Source organism: Arvicanthis niloticus, chromosome Y (assembly GCF_011762505.2).
Source record: "Arvicanthis niloticus isolate mArvNil1 chromosome Y, mArvNil1.pat.X, whole genome shotgun sequence".
Taxonomy (NCBI): Eukaryota; Metazoa; Chordata; class Mammalia; order Rodentia; family Muridae; genus Arvicanthis; species Arvicanthis niloticus.
The window spans coordinates 5,296,467-5,311,143 of NC_133431.1; the positions used below are offsets into that span (position 1 = coordinate 5,296,467).

General features: G+C 44.0%; 1 long non-coding RNA gene and 1 other non-coding gene across 2 annotated transcripts in view; one reads left to right on the plus strand and one right to left on the minus strand.

Annotated features, from left to right (window-relative positions):
- The window catches only part of LOC143437378 (uncharacterized), a 379,856-nt gene that overhangs the window by 139,604 nt on the left and 225,575 nt on the right, over nucleotides 1–14,677 (plus strand). The gene's annotated exons all lie outside the window — the stretch shown is intronic.
- Nucleotides 633–838, minus strand: LOC143437418 (small nucleolar RNA U3). Its single transcript, XR_013106908.1, has one exon. It is a non-coding gene; the product is annotated as a small nucleolar RNA U3 (small nucleolar RNA).

A 14,677-nucleotide genomic window follows, 5' to 3' on the forward strand; every position in this document is an offset into this window, starting at 1 on the left:
CACGAGATTTTTCCCCCACAATACATGGAAGAAGCTCAGACACTTCCAGAATTGGGTGTGTCTCCTACATGGGAACACACTCATACCCTGAAGGGCACACTGGTCTTATCTGTATCAATAGATCTGTCCCATCTACTGATCTCTAATTCACCAGTGGCACAGAAACACCTCTGTCAAACTAAACAAACGTTTTGGGTTGTTTACTTGTTTTGGTAGCTAAATGCACCATCACTCCTCATGCCTTCCCTCTTTCCACATTACAAGGAAAGCTCACAACTTTCCTCTACCAACCTCTGCCCAGTGAAGGATTCAGAGAAAACAACTGGGCTGTAGTGTGCTTTTGTGGGCAAGACGCCCTGACTGACTCACCGAAGCAGCAATGATTGACTTCACTTATAGTCAATAAGCTATGCAATAATGGATATGCTAAGGTCAGTTTGCCCAGCCTACAGCAGCACTTCACTTTGGTACAGCCAGTTTGGATGTGTCCAAGTTTACCTAAAAAAGAACTGTCCATCTGACTGGTCACAATCACAGCCCAATGGTCAGCCTTTACCACATAGAGACACCTTTCCAAAAAAGACTAAAAACATACACCAACTATCTTTTTCACCACTAAAATTAAACTGAGATCCACTCAGACTGTGTTCCCTCCCTCTCGTCCTCCCGAAGGACAGAAGAAAGATCATCAATGGGTGAAGGCAGCTGCACTGAAGCAACACATAGAGCTGGCTTCACGCCCAGGAGGGGACATTACAGATCTACATTACAGCTCTACACAGTCAGAGAAACTTCTCTAGTAAAGAACTATAGAAATGATCCCTGAGAGTATAGTCTTAAACACACATTCCCACCATCACCCAACGGTACCAAGTGCCCTCACATCTTACACATGGCGACTTCCGCCGAGATGCCCCACGCTATCCCTGTTGGCACCCCCATTGCACAACACATCTGCCCACGCGGGGACACGCACTCTGGCCTCTCCATACCCAGTCCACCAGACATTTGGAGTCGCTACAGTTTCCCTGCACTGCCACTGCGATTAGCATACGGTTGCCGAGCAGCCAATCGCCTCACAGTTCTCTCCTGCCTCGTCCCACCTCCGCCTGCGGTGGGTCACGAGTCACTGACGGCCACACACCGGTCCGCCCCTGTTCCCCAGGACCACGCTTCCTCTCTGCCACAGCGCCCGCCTTCAGCCCCCACGCTGCCCTAAGCGGGAAGTGCTGCAGAGCCACACAGGAGTTCGCAGGAGCGTGCCGGTTTGGATCTGGCTCAAGCCTGAGGCCTTGCATGAGAAACAAAATGAAAAACAACGTCGGGACAAATGGCAATTCAAGGACTACGTGCACTATTTAATAAATTCTGTGGGTAAAGGGCATGGTAGTTTACTGCTGGAATCCTAGCACTTGGGAGATGAAGGCAAGGGGTCAGTAATTTGAAGCCGGTTTTAAGATTTTGAAGCCAGCCACACCTACATGAAATCCAGTCTAAAATGATCAAAAAACAAATCTGTGTTTAGAGAAAAGTGAAAATAGACAAAGCGAACTGGCCACATTGTTAATTACTGGCTCAATTACTGGATATGTGTAGGAAGCCACGGTTAGCGCCATTCTATGATGGCGCGGACATCGTGTCCTCTCCACTAGTAAACAACTAAGTGCGGCAGGTTCAAAAAGGCAAAAGCGCGCCAAAGTCACTGCCCATCCCGGGGCGTATTATGGGTAATGAGTGAACAGCCAATCAGAAGTGAATACGTCACTCTAGGGTGTATTTAAGCTGTGCCTCTTCCTGACTTTTCATCTTTCCACTTCTGTTGTTACAAGTAAAGCCTCATCTGTGGTACCCACCCGAATACTGCCTCATGTGTCTCTCTTCCATGGGTGAAAGGGGACACGGGAGGCGCACGGAACATCTGTTGTCGAAAACCTGGGAATTTCAAGGTGCTGTGGAAGGCCCCCCGAGACTTGGGGTGGGTTAAAAGACTACAGGATCGAGGTACATCTTTGGAAGGTATGTTTGGGGTGGAGGCCTTCATTGCGAGTGGATATTCACCCATTGCCTCCGCTGCAGTAGTTGGCCTCTTGCTTGTGCTTTTGCTGTTAGCTTATTTGTGTTGTGAGGATTCAGCCGGCAGCACAGCTATTAGGGCAAGTCAAGAGGTTTCAAGACTGGTCCACTCCAGGCTATCAGAACCAGAGTGTGTTAGATGGCATCAGGCCAAAGGGCCTGGGGATCAGGCCAAAGTGCCTGGAGAAACAGATAAGGCCAAAGAGCCTGGGGAGACAGAGTACTCAAAAGGAACAAGGGCTACTGCAGAGCTAGTTAAGCTTAAGGGCCCTTCACCACCTGGTGAAGAGAGAGTGGAGTTCGAGAGGACCCCCCTGTACCCCATTAAGGAGCATGCGCCCACAGATCTTAGCAGCTTCAAAGAAGATTTGACGCAAGGAGAGGAAAAAGGGCCAGGAGATTGGAGACAGCTACAGCTGGCATTTCCGGTCTTTGAAGTGGCAGAAGGCGCCCGTGTTCATGCCCCAGTAGACTATAGGCAGGTCAAAAAATTAGCTGAGGCTGTATGTGCATATGGAGTTGGGGCTGATTTTGCTGTATCCCAGGTGGAGAGATTGAGTGCCACTGTTGTGGCGCCGGGGGACTGGCGGGACACAGTGAAGGCGGTGCTTGGCAGTGTGGGCCAATGCCTAGAGTGGAAGGCCTTGTGGTGCGGGGCACTGAAGGCACAGGCCAAGATTGATACAGGCACTGAGGGACAGCAATTGTGGACTCTTGACATGCTGGTTGGATTTGGTGTGCACGCGAACGACCAGACTGCTCGTCCCTGGCAGGTCTATGCACAGGTGGTGACAGCTGCTGTTGAGGCCTGGGGGTCTCTCCCCAGGCAAGAAAGGAGTGATCTTTGTTTGTCCAGGGTGACTCAGGGGACCAGTGGGTCCTTCTCTGAGTTTGTGGCCCGCTTGACTGAGGCCACTGACAGAATCTTTGGGGAACCAGAGCAAGCAATGCCAGTGATAGAACAGATGATCTTTGAAAATGCCACAGCTGAATGCCGTGCAGCCATTGTCCCTCGAAGGAACAGGAGGCTACAAGATTGGCTGAGGGCCTGTTGTGGCCCAGTAAGGGGAGCTGTTTGTGCTTATTCCACAGGTGAAAACAATTCAATTTGGGCCTCTACGCGGCTGGTTTTGATCGTGAAGAAGGAAGCCAGATTGTAAGATGACGACCCTGATTTTTCTGATACTGACGTTCGATTTGGAGATAAGTATACCACTGTGGGCCATAGTTAGATCTTGGCCTGTTCCCTTGCCAGTACATTCAAATGCTGCAGCGCTGCCTTTGTTTACAGCTATTGAGTGTTACTTGGTTGCCCTGGCCTCAGGCGCATCCGCCAACAGCCTGAGTCATAAATGCTACAAATTTTTCATTAAATTTTACACTTTGTTTTGTGGCAGCAAAACTTTACAGCATAAAGGTAATCTACTTGGTGTTGATTTTAGATAGAGAAAAGATATAACACGTGTCTTTTAAGGTTTACAGTTTAAATTTAAGGTTCAAAGTTAAAGTTAAAGCCAAAATGCACAATTCGGCCTAGCCAAGCCTCAGAGAACAGGCTGGAGGGAGGTTACATTTACATTTGAATTAAGACAATACAGACTGAGCTACAGAAGCCCAGGTGCTAAAAGCTCCTTTTGTTCTGGGTCTTCAGACCAGGTCCTAGAAATGTGCTTACTGGAATTTGTCTCTTGTCTTCATTGTTTCTTGTGAGAAGAGGGATAAATCTAAAATCCAAAGACTTTACAACAGTCTGTGGGCTAAAAGTTATGATTATGCTGGAGAAATTAAAATTATGTCTACTTCCCTCCATGAGTATAACTGTACCTGCTGATAAAATACTGTTCAAATTATTTTAATTCCTTTTTATTCAAAGTTGTTAAAAATGAGATGCCTTGGATTCCTCTAATGTATGTAACAATTATTAGAGAATAAGGTTGGCTTTTATCCGATATTCTCTTTTAATATATATTATTCATTGTGTGATACTTTATTAGTGGATTTCTCTAAAGAAGTTTTTTCTGCAAGCCATTGCTCCAATACAACAAGCTTTAAAATATTTTTTGGACTACTTGTTGCTCCAAAAAGGATTCAAAGACAGTGTCTTTTTAATATTTGAGACAAGTTGGGCTAGAGAGAAGGCTAGATTTACAATTTAAAATATAAAGGCTGAACTACCAGGAACCACATGGTGGCTCACAACCATTTGTGGTGGGGATCTAACGCCATCTTCTGGCTTGTGAGTGTACATGCAAAAAGAAAATGGTTTACTTTTAATCTTGATTTATTCTTAGTGATTTTTAAAAGTTGTTAAGAGATATTATTTGGCTAAAACCTCATCTTAAGCTTACCATAGGAGGATTTAAACCTCTGTTTGATGTTTTCAAAGGGATGCAAGTCCTAAATTAAAGCATATGTGTATTTTCCTGAGTTTATCCTGCTTCAACACAATTAAATTATGTGTTGTAGCCACTGTTTAGAATGTTAAAAAGAATGTATCTGCCTTTGTCTTGTTGAATGGTATATTTCATGAAGTACAAAATGTTTCAGCTACATGATCTAATATCTCTAGCCATTTGGATAACATTAAAATTAGTAAGGTGTTTAGGAATGCATCTGCACAACCGGTGTCGGTGTGTGTGGACCCCCCCATTTTTCTTTAAATACCAACTTTCAGAATAATTCTGATATCTTGGATTGTAAGAATGTTACATGCTTTTTGGCACAATGCTGGAATGGATCACTAGACCTAGACATGGTTAATCAAGTTACAGCAGCTACTGTTGTTAATCAAATTTCAGAAAAGACCTCTAAGGCTTTGACCATTTTACAGAAAGTGGATGCATATCAGGCATCCTGTTGGTCAATCAGAGTTGATTTGCTCCAGGTCCATATGGAGCAGCTCACAGATGTGGTTCAAATGAGCTGCGTGTCAGCAACCCCACATCTAGGTATTACACCTCTGAGATTTGTGAATGATACATTTATTCAAAGCCATAATCTTTCTGCTTATTTAAAAGAGAATTGGACTGGGGAGTTAGACCAGGTGCAGTAGCAAATGCAGATCTGGATCTTGAGCCTTGATGGAGTGTAGATGGACCCTGTTTCCCCTGGCGATTTTACTTCTTGAATTTCTTCTGCTTTTTCTTTCTTTCTTAAAGGGTGGGGATAGGCCTGTTTGATGCAGCCCTATGTTGTGGATTGGTGTTCATGATGGTTGGTCTGTAAGCTCAGAGCCCAGCAAAAACGTGACAAGGCCGCTAGCGCCCAAGCACTCGCAGCCTTGGAGCAAGGATCTCCCCCTGAAATTTGACTATCTAGGCTAAGAAAGTAGCCGATGACTGAGACCCTCAGTCGATGCACCCCAAGGGTTCAGCCCATTGTACTGGGTCAATGAGAGGTCTAAGTCCAGCCAGCCCTTGCCTAAATAGCTGTGGTACCTGAATAGTAGGTTGACAGCCCTTGCACTCCTGGGAACTATATTCCATTGCACAGGGACAGGTGTCAATTCCTCTTTACATCCCCTTAGCCCTTGCACCCAGAGGACTTGTTTCCATTGCACCTGGTAGGGTAAGGGAGAATCTTCGGGCTGTAAGCTCTTGATCGCTTATTCCCCCAAGATGGAGTTTGCTTGATCGGGCTTGAGTTTGAATCTTGATTAGTGATGCGCTTTATAGGCAAAAGGCTGTTCCATATTAATAATTTAAACAGTGGGAGATGTAGGAAGCCGCGGTTAGCGCCATTCCAAGATGGCGCGGACATCGTGTCCTCTCCACTAGTAAACAACTAACTGCGCAGGTGCAAAAGGGCAAAAGCGCGCCAAAGTCACTGCCCATCCCGGGGCGTATTATGGGTAATGAGTGAATAGCCAATCAGAAGTGAATACGTCACTCTAGGGTGTATTTAAGCTGTGCCTCTTCCTGTCTTTTCGTCTTTCCACTTCTGTTGTTACAAGTAAAGCCTCGTCTGTGGTACCCACCCGAATACTGCCTCATGTGTCTCTCTTCCATGGGCGAAAGGGGACACGGGAGGCACGTGGAACAGATATGTACTTGATGATCACTATTTTAATCTCTCATCCCATTTTAGCATTTTACCTGTAGGAGAAGCGTTATTTCCTTTTCTTATAGATGTTTCATTGCCTGATATCTGTTTAATGAGAGATGGAAAAAAAAGTTGGGTCTCTTTTCTCTCTGGTACAAAGAGCAGTGTCTGACTTATGGGGAGTGAGGAAAGCTCTGAGTGAAATCAGTCCTGAATGAATGTGTGTTATTAACATGAGCACATCCCTATCAAGAACCACTCAAACTCCTATGAAAAGAGATGGCAATACCTTCCTCTGGTTTGTGTGCATGTGTTGACAGTATGTGGAGAAAATATCCACCATACCTTTGCTTCTTCCCATATATTTTACACCTGAAGATGGCTCCCATACAAACTCTGGTCTCTCTGGTCATGGCCTTTCAATATTTAAGACGTCTCCATTCTTCATTCCCCCTTTTGTTTTCTTTGCTTTTGGGATAGGGTCTCACTCTAGCAGGACTAAACCTCCCTTTGTAGAGCAGGCTGGCCTTGAACTCACAGAGATCCCTCTAGCTGTGGCTCCCAACTGTTGGATTAAAGGCTGTACCATCATACCCCACTTACTTTCCACCTTCGGAGACATCTCTGTCCCTTCACTACGAATGCTATACCTTGGGCTTTGAGTAGATGCCCCAACAGCACATGAGTCTGAACATTTCTCTAACATGTTCTAAGATTTAACTTGCTAGACATGTTGGGTCATGCTATAATCCTGACACTAAGGAGGCTGAAAACAGAGTTTACCACAAGTTTGAGGCCAGACTAGGCTACACACTAAGTTCCATATCAACTGGGTAAAAAAGAGGACCATCTCCCAAAATAAAGATCGGAAGAGCTAGTTCAGTAGGTAGAGTATTTGCTTTCTATCAGAGGGCTGGATCCTAGCACCTAGAACAGGCAGGTCACAAATGCCTTTACCTAAACTATAAAGGATCCGATATCCCTTTCTGACTTCCATGGATACTTACACACATACATGTGCATACATATACACACATAAATCCTCTTAAGAGATAATTATAGGGCTGCATTCCTCCCTTGGAGCCCTTCCCACTCTTCGGAATTTTTCTCCCCTTTCCTTAATAAATCGGGGCCTATGGGTGGTACTTTCTACCAATACTGAAAACCTGAGTTTGATTCCCAGAAAACACTTTGCTAGCATTTCTTCTAGGCTCCACCCCAGTTACCTGGCAACAGCCAGGAATGCCAGACTCCCTATAAAAGGGGTTACTTGCCCTCCTCTCTCTCTCTCTTACTCTCTTACCCTCTTCCCTCTGTCCCTTTTCTCCCCATTCCCCTCCCCGCCGCTCTCTCTCTCTCTCTCTCTCTCTCTCTCTCTCTCTCTCTCTCTCTCTCCCCCTTCCTCCCTCTCCCTTTCTCCTCTCTCCTCTCTCCCCCCCAACTTCCCCTCCCCATGCCCTAATAATAAACTCTATTCCATACTCTACCCATTGTGTGGCTGGTATCCCAGAGGGAAGGGATGCCTCAGCAACACACTGCACCTCTACCAACCATATCCCTGACTTCTCTTTCTTTTTTTTTTTATAAAACACAACACACATGGTGGAAGGTAAGAACGAATTCCCACAAGTTGACCTCTGTGTAACAACACACACACACAATAAATAAATGTAAAAATTTTAAAAATAAATGTACATTCATTCTGCAATGATAATTAAGCAAGTCAATAAAACAATACTATTTAAGATACTACTTCTCTGTAAGCCTTCCTTGACCTTTTCAGATAATAATGACCACATTGTATTTTTTGTTTGTTTTTCAGACAGATCTCAATAAGGAGCCATGACTGTCTTGGAATTCACTATGTAGACCAAGTTGAACTTGAACTCACAGAAATCTACATGCCTCTGCCTCTGAGTACTGCAATTAAAGGCATGCACCACTCTGGCAACCCACAATGTATTTTGAGACCCCAATTCTCTTTCTATGTGCATGCGCACAGATCAATTAATTGCAAATATATTTACTTACTTTACTAAAGTAAGTGTATTTAAATTTTGGTTTTGGCTTTTTGTGTGTGGTAGTTTGAATCAGAATGGCCCCCAATAGGCTCACGTTTCAATTCTTGGTTCCTTGTGAGTGGGAAAGATTAAGAAGTGTGGCCTTGTTGGAGATACTGTGTCACTTGTGGTGGGTAGCCATTCCCAGTAAGCTCTCTCTTTGTAAATGTAAACACCCAGCTACTGTCCCCATGGTCATGCATGCCTGGCATCCTACTCCCCTCCATGATGGTCACGACTCTGAAACTGCATGCTCTAATTAGACTTTTTTTTTTAATAAATTACTTTGGGCCTGACATCTCTTCCAAACAGAAACTAAGAGTGTACAAGCAAATGTCCCACTTGGGTGTAGCCCTCCCTCACAATCTACCTTGTTTGAAACTGGTTCTTGTCTTGCTACCAACCGAAGTCAGCTAGCCAGTGTAAACTTATCAGCCTTGAGCAGGCCAAGCAGACCTTGAACATTTGTCAAGACAGGTCTTAATAACCTGTACAGAGACATCTGCCTTGCCTGTAGTTACAGGTTTCCATCGAGACTTAGCTCTTTTGGCTGATGTGCTGACCTTGCTCTACAACATACTCAAGCTGAATCAGAAGATGGATTTTGTAGTTTTTCCCTTTATAAACACAGTGCTTATTATTAATCTTTGAGCCTTGATCAAAACCTTCTTGTCTTGGCTTCATTCTTCTCTCGCACCCTGCCCTTTTCATTTCCAGCCCTCCATTCAGGTGAACCCTATTTGTCCTTTAGCCACCGGATGGCTACAAGCCAGTCTGCAAGCCTCCAGGGATTCTTTTCTCCCTAGTACACCTCTCATGGTAGGAGCACTGACAGTACCTATTCGTGATACTGGAAGCAAACTGGGTTCTGAGGATTCCAACTTCAATCCTCACATAATCAGGCTAAATGTGCTACCCACTGACCTACCCTCACTGCCCACTGTAGAGGTCTGGTTCTTCATGTGTGAAGAGAATGCGCTGTGCAGCTCATCTCCTCACAGGCACAAGTGATTATCTCATTTCAGTTCCTACTTAGTCGCTAGGACAGGAATGTGACAGTGAGTATGTTTTTCAAGACAGGGTTTCTCTATGTAGCCCTGGAAATCCTTCTCTAGACCAGGCAGAAACACACCTGTCTCTGCCTCTCCAGTGCTGGAATTAAAGGAGTGTGGCACCATGGTCTGACTATGACACTGACTATGACTATGACACTGTATTATGATTGGAAGACATTACTGGTTTTTGGCGTTAGGGTGTAGCTGAGGCTGGGTCTCACTCTTTACCTAGACAGTCCTTGAATTTATGGTCATCTGTCTGCCTAACCCTCCCACATGCTGGGATTACAGACATGAGGCATCACACTAGGTTTAGGTCTTTCTGTTTTCCTTTTTACTTTGTCTGGACACAGGCATCTTTTATGTAGCCCAGGGTGATCTACAACTCAAGGCCCTCATCCTCTAATACCCCAGTGCTGTGATTGGAGACATGCAGTATTTCAAAAAACCAGAGGCAGAATAAACATAAAGAGAACTATCAAGAAACACAACTCAGGATTGTCACGCTCAACAGGAGAGCTCTGTATGGACCCATAAATACTCATGTGTGTGTATCTTTGTCATAATGTGAATATTGCTACTGTATTATGCTTTAATCTCATAAATATGAATGTTGTTATTGTATTGTGTTTTAATTGTTAATTGATTTGAGTGTCACTCCAGTAAATACTGAATTACTTGATGGTTTAAAAAAAAGAAAAAGATATAGGGGACTGGGAGGGAGTCAGTCAGTCACTGCATGTGATGTAGGCCAGGTACTAGGTACTCAGGAGGAAAAAAAAGAAAAATCCAAAGTTCAAAAGCAAGAGAGCTGGAACATGTCCACAATCCTCGTACTCAGGACGTTATAGCAAGAGGAATGCACTAAGTTTGAGGGCAACCCGGACTAAAAGTAAGAACAGACCACCCTGGGCTGCACAATGAAAAACTCTCAAGAGGGAAAATACAGATAGTGACATACCTGAGCAATTAAGAGCACTGGCTGCTCTTCCAGAGGACCTAGGTTTGATTCCCAGCACCCACATAACAGCCACAACCATCAGTAATTCCACTTTCAGGGTATCTTCTATTCCTCTAGCACCAGTCATACAGACAAACACCCATACACTATGAAGCACAGCTTAGAAGAAACATTGGAGAAACCAGAATTGTCAATTACACATGCCTATTTTCTTCAAAGCAAGGGAATGAATGGTGACTCATCACCTGGAGTGCTGAAGTGACTAACAACCTTATGACCCTCTGTTTGTCAGTTAGGAGGCAGCCTCCACCTGACTCCCCAATGTCCTGAGCTCTGCCTCTCAGTGAATAAAATACACCCCTATGAAAAAGGCCCCATGTACTGTGCATTCTCCACCAACAGAATCTATCCTTATGCTTCCCACAGACCCTTCCTCACAGCCAGCAGTTCTCAAACTGTAGGTCATATAATCAGATATCCTTCCTATCAGATATTTACATTTCAATTCATAACAGTAGCAAAAATACAGTTATGAAGTAGCAACAAAATTTCATGCCAGGGTTACCACATGAAAAACTGTAGTTAAAGGGTTGCACCATCTGGAAGGTTGAGGACACTGGAGTAACCCTAGTCTTGAGCACTGTTATCAGCCAAAAGAATCTCTCTTATTGTACAAGGTCACAGGTGCTTGGATACTTTGCAAAGAAATTTCAGTGTAGCCATCCCTGAAGCTTTGTTATAAGAACTGTCACATGGAGACTTTTCCCTCAAAGCTTTACTATGTTTAAATGTGTAAGGAAAGCAAATCAGTCCCTGAAGGGTATAATCCAGTCCTGCAAAGATGGTACTGTCTCCAGTCTCATTCTTCACCAATTGAGGACTGTGTTAACACCTCCCAGGAGGCTTGTAAGAAAGATATTCATGACATTAAAATATGTATCTTTGAAAGAGGGATGTCTGGCCTGGCATTGGTGGTGCACACCTTTAATCCCAGCACTTGGGAGGCAGAGGCAGGTGGATTTCTGAGTTCTGAGTTCTGAGGTCTAACGAGTGAGTTCCAGGACTGCCAGGGCTACACAGAGAAACACTGTCTCGAAAAACCAAAAAAGAAAGAAAGAAAGAAAGAAAGAAAGAAAGAAAGAAAGAAAGAAAGAAAGATGTCTATATTGATGGTTCAGCATTTAAAAGAGCTTGCTGTAAAACAAGAGGACCAAATGTAGCAGAATTTTAGCAGAGCATAAATGAATTATGGAATGATAGCACCCAGGCTTTGAAGTAGTCAGTGATTGTTATCTGAGGTTTTATGGATTGTTCCTAAGGAGTCTCAGAGCCTTTGCCTAGTTGAGTCCAGAGACATACCAGGCAAACTAGGAAGTCTCATCAGGCCGAGAACTCCTTAGATAATGATTCCTTAGATAAGAGGTTTTAGTATTTAGACCGACTTGCTAAAGCTCCTTTTGTGAAACAATAAAAAGGCATCTGCTAAGCTGCCAGTGTTCAGGTGTCAGAGCTGGCCCCCTGCTGCCAGCAAGGCCCTAATGCACCCTGCAGTATCCCTCTTTCCTGGAACACTGACAGCAAGAGGGTTTTGGTTTCTTTTTCTGCCACTGTTGTTCCTCAATCCTTCTGAAACCAATGACCTCTTTTTTTTTGTATTATTGTTGCAAAGATCAGAGACTGCAGCACTCAGCACAAGGCAGGCACTATCCCACAAACACCCGTGACCCCTGCAGGAGTGCTGGCATCCTGCCTAGACAAAAGCAAGGCATACTCCAAGTTCAGGGAGAGAGCCTGTCTCAAAGGAGGAAAACAGATAGAGAACACCTGCTGCCTCTGCCGGTGCCTGTGCACCCTCACACACTACACACAAATATACCTCCCCATACATTTGAAAAAGAAAACTGAAGGACTTGAATGTTGGTACAGAGGCTTGGGTCGGTACAGAGAAGAAGACATGGGAAAGAAGAAAATTAGGAAAACCACTAGGGGTGGGACGGAACTCTGAAGAAATCTAAAGAAAAGCAAAATATTAGAGGTTGGAGAGATGATTTTCTGAAAGACCAGCATTTGTTACCCAGCACCCACATCAGGAGGCTCAAATCCACTTGTAATTCCAACTCCACAGAGTCTGTCATCTCTTGCGTCTGATGTGCATGTATAATTTAAAATACATGTACAAAATGAAAAACTTAGTATTACATGGAGGGGAACACTGATTCAACTATTGGGAACTACAGATGCCAACAGTCAGGCATAGTGGCACACACAGCACCCAATTTTATTTTTTATTTTCTTTTTAGCTTGGCTTGGCTCTGGTTTTATTTTTATTACTTTGTTTTGTTTTGTTTTGTTTTGTTTTGTTTCAAGACAGGATTTCTCTGCATGGCCCTCACTGTCCTCAACATTTGACGTGTAGATCAGGTTGGCTTCAAGCTTACAGAGATCCGCTTACCTGTGCTTCCCAAGTGCTGGAATTAAAGGTGTGAGCCAAGGAGCCCAGATAACCATGTCAGAGTCCCGGGAGTTACTGTTACAAGCTATCATAAGCTTTCTAATGTGGGTCTTCTGAAATAGTATGTACTCTTAACTACAGGAACTGGGTTTTTGAGACAAGGCTAGCCTCAATTCACTAGATAACTGGGGATGAGATGGATTCCTGATTCTGGTTATTCTACCTCCTCAGTGCCAGGATCAGAGGAAGGTGCTGACACATCTGGTTTTCTATGTGGTGCTGAGGATGGAACTGAGGGCTCCATTGATGCTAAGCAAACACTGTTCCTGCTAAGCTGAACCCCAACCCCATTTGTTTGTTCTGAAAAAGAACTTTGTTGGGAGCTGGAGAAATGGCTCAGTGGTTAAGAGCACTGACTGCTCTTCCAGAGGTCCTGAGTTCAATTCCAAGCAACCACATGGTGGCTCACAACCATCTATAATAGAATCTAACACCCTCTTCTGGTGTGTCTGGAGACAGTGTACTTCTATACATAAAATAAACCAATAGTTCTTTAAGAAGAAAAAGGAGAAAAGAAAAAAGAAAAAAACTTTGTTGGCATTTGTTTGTTTTTGTTTTTTAGATAGGATTTCATTGTATAAATTGGCTAGTCTCCAACTCCACTTTTTGAAGAAGCTGGCCTTGAACTCACAGAGGGATATGTCTGACTCTGCCTCCTGAGTGCCAATTTTAAAAGTGTGGGCCATCAAATCTAGCCTTGGCATTGTTTTAACCAAACACTATTCAGAAATACGTTGCCTCTGCCACCTTAACACTGTATTTACCTTTCTTAAGAATTTTCTTGACTTTCACATAGTTCCCTTGCTTGGCATATTCATGAAGCTGCACTTCCAAGGAGTCATCTGTTAAGGTGCCAAGCAGCACTGGACAAGGGACTGGAAAATGAACAGCCCGAGACATTCTGTTGAAAAGAGAACAAACACATTATTCTTACACCTCACAAATGCAAAGAAGCAAGTGCTTTCTTTCTCCTCTCTCCTTTCCAGATACAGACAAGCCTGCTCTCACCATGGAGATCAAACTGAATTTCCATTCTTTTATTTCCCTCTGCCAGTTTAATTCTTGCATTTTTTCTTACACTCCTGGAGTTGTTTGAATAAAAGTGCCCACCATAAGCATCCCAGCAATTGAGAGGCAGAGCCAGACATATCTTTATTAAGTTTGAGGCCAGCATGGTCTACAGAGTAAGTTCCAGGACAGCCAGGGCTACACAGAGAAACCCTCTCTTGAAAAACAAAAACAAAACAAAACAAAAAGGCAAGACCTGATCCCCCATAGACTCATATATTTGAATACTTAATCACAAGACAATGGAACTGTTCAAAAAAATAAGACGGATTGGAACATGTAGCCTTATTGGAAGAAGTCTGTGTGTCACTGGGTGTGGGGTGTCACTGGGTGGACCACTTCCTTCTTGATGGTGCAGGGAACTGAGCCCAACCCCTTACACATGCTTAGCAGTGCTCTACAACTGAGCTAGATTCTAGTCCCACACTTTTCTTTTGCTATTTGATGTTTTAAGACAGATCTTAAAAGTTGCTTAGGCTAGGTCTGACCTCTGTAACTCAGGTAAGCCTTCAACTTTCAATTCTTCTGCTTCAGTCTCCAGAAAGAGCTAGGATTATAGATATGTACCATCAGACCCAGTTTTAGATTCTTTCGTACTTAGAAAACTGTCTTGGGGCTGGAGAGATGGCTCAGTGGTTAAGAGCACTGACTGCTCTTCCAGAGGTCCTGAGTTCAATTCCCAGCAAACACATGGTGGCTCACAACCATCTGTAATGGGATCTGATGCCCCCTTCTGGTGTGTCTGAAGTCAGATAAATCATACTCACAAATAAACATATATTTACAAAGAAAAAAGAAAACTGTCTTCATTAACATAGTTGACACTTGCCGGGCAGTGGTGGCACATGCCTTTAATCTCAGCACTTGGGAGGCAGAGGCAGGTGGATTTCTGAGTTCATAGGCCAGC